Source organism: Amblyomma maculatum, chromosome 1 (assembly GCF_055883805.1).
Source record: "Amblyomma maculatum isolate TAMU_Amacu chromosome 1, ASM5588380v1, whole genome shotgun sequence".
NCBI lineage: Eukaryota > Metazoa > Arthropoda > Arachnida > Ixodida > Ixodidae > Amblyomma > Amblyomma maculatum.
In genome coordinates, this window is record NC_139344.1 from 411891772 (window position 1) to 411896942 (window position 5171).

General features: G+C 44.3%; 1 long non-coding RNA gene across 1 annotated transcript; it reads left to right on the forward strand.

The window, feature by feature from the left end:
* The first annotated feature begins 2819 nt into the window (after positions 1-2819).
* On the forward strand, positions 2820-4710 carry LOC146208946 (uncharacterized). Its single transcript, XR_014703409.1, has 2 exons — positions 2820-2911; positions 4455-4710. It is a non-coding gene; the product is annotated as an uncharacterized LOC146208946 (long non-coding RNA).
* Positions 4711-5171: the final 461 nt, after the last annotated feature.

Here is a 5171-nt window from a genome sequence, read left to right on the forward strand (position 1 = left end):
GCCATAACTCCTTCCCAAGACTCCAAACAAATACTTATATTTGAATATTTGAACCCTTCCAGCTAATTCGTAGTCAAGATTATGGTGTCCCTCCGGGGCCACTCCTGCGGCTTTGCGTCGGTATTGCTGCTATTCTCTCTATTTTCTTCTACTTGCGGGATTTTCTACCTTAGGATATTGAAAAACACATTGTCATACGGGATAAAAGCCTTTAATTTTCTTATTGTACCGCGCCCGGTATACTTCGTTGGTGCGATTAGAAGCTCATTACCCTCAACAAGATGCTCAAAAGGACAGCTAACTAATATACAGTTCGCTTGCTTGACGGCGTTAATAGAGTATCAATATGTAAAAAGGTATTGGTTGTGTCAGATAAGCTCGTGTGCTTTTCACAGGCATTTGGCATGGAAATTAAACCGAAAATGGCATTCCGCCACCTTCTCTAGACAGATGTTCACCGCTTGGAATCTTTTAGTAAAATATGCCGGCAGTATATAAATGACGATGGTGCAAGATCTTTCACAGAAGAAATCATTCGGGATTTTCATGCAGTTGAAGGACAGCTTTAACCGACCATGTTATTTCTCCTTTGCATGTTTAACTGCGTTAGTGTTCCTGTCCATGCAACAAACTACTTTCGCCATTTGCCTGTTTCTAGGTCACTTCCTCATATATTGAGCGAAAGTTTGAATTACACCCCCCTTAAGAATTTTATGCCACAGGTCTGTGACCCAAGTTTGCGACCTGGATACCAAGAAGTTTCGTTAAAACTGCGCAGAAGCTAGCCGTTTACTCCCACATTTGCAGTAGTTTCATTGTAATGTAGAGGAAGAGAACAGGTATACAGAAGAGAACAAAATAAAAGAGGAAATGCTCTGAATATTATAAGCTCTTTAGTGACGCTAAGTGCAATCCTGTAATAGTTTTCAATTCAGGCTCCAGGGGTATCAAGGGCAGAGTGCCTCTTGTTACCCCTAAGATGTCCTGCAATTACGTGGAAGTGAAAAATGGCAGGAAGGTCACAGATCCTTATGCGTGATAACTTCAATAACAATTAAAATGTTCTCGATGGTTAATACGTTGCCTGGTGTTTCTACTAGAAATAAAGGTTTAACATTCATGACAAAATTCTCGTCAAAGGAAAGTATGGGTGGCTCCTTTGTTGGGCGAGTGTGAAAAGGAGGTTGGTGGTGTTGGCTAGGCTATTCTTCGAATACCGAGGTATGAGGCGGGGAGGTGGCTAGGAGGTGCTGCTTATGCAGGGTTGCTATGCTGCTATCTCTCTAACTGCGTTTATTTACTTCTTGCTTCGCTTTTACGGCGAGAACTGTTGTAAGGAGCCGACATTCTGCTTTCAAGCTTAAGAAGTTGGCCTATTTGAAAGGTAACAGGAAGTGCTGTCACCACAGCGGGCTTAAGAGGAAGCACTTTGAAAGGACAGAGGCAGCCCAGGGGTACTACAATCAGCCGCTATCCGTCAGGGAATACACCCACGTACGCATGCAGAGATCGCCGAGAGCTTTTTCGTCTAAGGGGGCTCATTCATAACTGCCGCCGTGGCCCTCGTTAATGCTAGGAGGGCAAATGTTCCTTTGGGTGATATCCGATACGAGATGATAGCGGCTTTTGAGGAGGCTCATTGAAGACGATGCAGACGCAGATAAGAAGACGTATATTTTCTTCTCGTTGTTACAAGATGCCGCAACGTGTAGGTCATGCCGCTCACAACACATTCAAGGCTTCAAGCCGTTATAACCAGGCCGACCGTGTGCAACTGCCCGTAAATACTCGGAGCCCTCGTGCGACCACGGGAGCCTCACATTACGTGACTATTGACAGCCGCAATTCTGCTAAAACTCAAATTCTAACACCAACGGAAATCACGTTGTATAATTATACGACCCGCGAAGGTTTTCTTGTTTTCAGTGACAGACATCTGACACGCTCTGGTGTCACCAGAGAGGAGTTGCACCGCAACAAGTGATATTAGCGCTGGCAAGGGTTCCTAGAAGCATCAACGTTTTGGAAAGCAGCAGAAGTGTACAAAAGCCGCGGGGATGCATTCCCACACACCTGGGGCTCTGTGTCAAAAGCAGCAGGGCTATTGTACAAGTCACAGTGCCGCGCATACACTACAGCAGCGTAGCAGAGGAGTCTGTGCACAGCAGCTACTCGGTTTCACATTAAATTTGGACATTTTTGTGTTCTTGGACGGTTTGCTTTGCTTTGAATCGGCGGCAAGTCAAACCAAAGAAAACCGAAACAAGAGGGGAAGAAAAAGAGAGGATGCATTAGAAGAGACACAGAACTTTTTAGGACTGGTTGTGAGGAGAAAAAATAACAGGAAAGTTTACAGGCTAAAAAAGCAGCGGTTGGTGTCTCCTTGAATGCATGCCGTAACATTGTTTATTCCCTTTTGCTGATTCGTGTACCTCCATTGAATGGATTTCTTGTGGAGGGCGAATATTGGTGATTTTGTGCTGGATGCGACAAGTGGATAGGAGTAAGGTTCAGGATGGCTGTTTAGGAGGTGAAAATGAGCAAGACAGTTGAGGCGGTGTATCTTCGATGGTAGTGAATGGAGTGGGCAACCAATGGCTAGTGGTTTATGGCGGGAAGAGTGCTGTTGACAGGCGTAGCTGAGTCGCAATATCGCTGCAATTGAAGGGCCGCAGTTTTAACACCAAACAGGTATGCAACAGGTATGTAGTGACCTATTTAATTTGTGATCAGTGAATTCGCGTGCAGCTTCCCAAATTTATCGCTATTTGCACTCCCGACTTAAATGTAAACTGTAATCGCACTTGTTTCGTTCCGACAGGATCGCCAGAAGTGTACACCGCCACTGTCGCCTATACAGATTACAAGGACTGCTTCGTTGTGGAGTTTGGAGGCTCTTTCTACGGAGGACGTGAGTCGTATTTCAAGTACTTTTCCACGGTGGTGATGGTATAAAAATAATGTGATCGACAAAGAGGGATCTTGAGCGGCATATTATTTGAAACAGAGTTTGCTGTTTTGGAGTACTCATCTAAGGCTTCCATTCCCAAACTGCGCTTCGGCGCAGTCAGCGTACCCAGCCACCTGTCACATGCGGCACATAATTATATCAGAGTTGCAGAGGGGGTAGGTGGGAATCAACTTCTCATGTTTTGTTGAGTGGGAACATGGAGCGGGCGACGGCTTAGCTGCTTGGGTTTCGCAGCGAGAGGCAAGAAATGTGCTGACGCAATGGGGCTGCCCCAGAAAAAAATCGTAGCCTGAGGACCATGGAAGGAGGTTATGATGTCAAAGGATGAAGAGTGCGCAACATGAAGGGGGAATGCAACAATGCAGCCCTCAAAAGGGTGAGAATGAAAGGCGTAAGAATGAGAACCTGCTGAAGAGTGAGGAATGCAACGGCGATAAAGGGAAATGTAGAAGCGTAGGCCGAAAAAAAGAGGACAGATGGCGTTTGGTAGAAGGATCGTATTAAGCTTCTGGCGGTTCCTGCACAGCATTGAAGTCATTGAGTTGAGGCTCATTTTATATGCAAAAATGCTTCTTAATTTTAGTGGCCGCCATTGCGTGCGAAAAATCGAAAACATGACTTTGTCATTAGGGAGTTTACGATATGGATTGCACTCATCGAGGTGGTATATGTGAATTATTCAAGATACATCACGGGAGCAATTTTTGGGTGCAGAGCACAGTTGGAGCAGTGCAAGCTTTAACAAGTGGCTATAATGCGATGAGATATGCCTTCTGTCTTGCGCTACGCTGTCGCAAAGCTCAGCAACATTTATGTAACAGCCGTAGGGCACTTGATACAGCTTCTTGCTAAACTAGTTTCTTTACTCTCCATAAAAAGTTTTACGGTGTCTTTTTCGGCTTCACTCTTTTCCGTTTTAAATGCTCTTTTTAAACAGCAGAGGATTGCCCAGCATGTGATCGCAAAAGGATCTCCGCAGCTTTACAGATGTCAGTCTTTTATGGCTAGTGACCTGACAGGGGTTTCTTAATAAAGAGAAAGAAAGAATTTGTTAAATAGGGAGAAGATATTATATCGTAGATGTGATGAAGTAAGTTAATCATGCATGTCCAAAGCGCACCAAAACGCGTGTATTAAGCACGAACTTGGTAGTATCTCACTGAAGTGAAGTAGACTTCAAGAAAATGTACCCGTAATAGGTGGTGGTAGAGCCAGTTTAGATAAGAAAACGTGTTTTTCCTAGAAATTGCGCAGTACTAGGTAACTGACGCAGATCTATTGACCATGCCTTTTGGGAAAGATGGTAAATGTGGTTTTATGCAAATAGGCCCAACTTAAATTCTAAATACTCAGGCATGATAATCGAGACGATTGGCAACTGCTTGACGAAAACGGAAAGTTACGTGTTAAACGTTTTCGGCAATCAAACGGAACAAATTCCTTTTTTAAGTTCCTAACAAGTATTTTTGACGGCTGATTGCAGAATGCATGATGTGGGTGAGAAAGGAAGTGGAAGATTACGTTCCTCAAAGTTGCATTGACCAGTTCGAAGACATCTGCGACAAGGACGTTTCACTGTATAACCACGACCTGTGCCAAGATGATGACGATGAATACGAGGAGGCGGAAGTGGAGAGGCCTGAAACCACCTTTCGTGTAAAAGCGCAAAAAGCACTGTGAATATATTGTGACAATCTTTCACCAAATAAATATTTCCTATGGTGTGGGTCACCGCTCTCGGCGTCACGAGTGTTAAGCCTAAAATTATTGGTTAAGGCCGCTGCCAGCTGGTAGCATTCCAGTAATATGAAGCCATGTAACAAGACCACATGACATGAACAGCTTGGCAGGCACTACCGACACAGAAATGGGAGCGTGATATCAGAATGCGGGCTTGGAGCCAGGTTTGGAACTTTATTTTGACAAGCTGCCCATGGGCCAAGAGGACAAGCTTGTGCGGCTTGTTTAATGCGGAGTTTTAAGGTCTATGTAAAGTGTTCATGAGCTGATGGGGTATCTTACGACTGAGTGTTAATTAGTATGTGTTGTATAATAGAGGAACGAAATACTGGATATCTAACATGTGCGTAGCAGAATGCGTGTGCGTGAACGAGGCTGGTAATTTTTGTTATGGTGATCCGAGTAGAAAACACAATAGGTTTGCCTATCTGTAGAACATATACAATTCATGCTAAAGAAG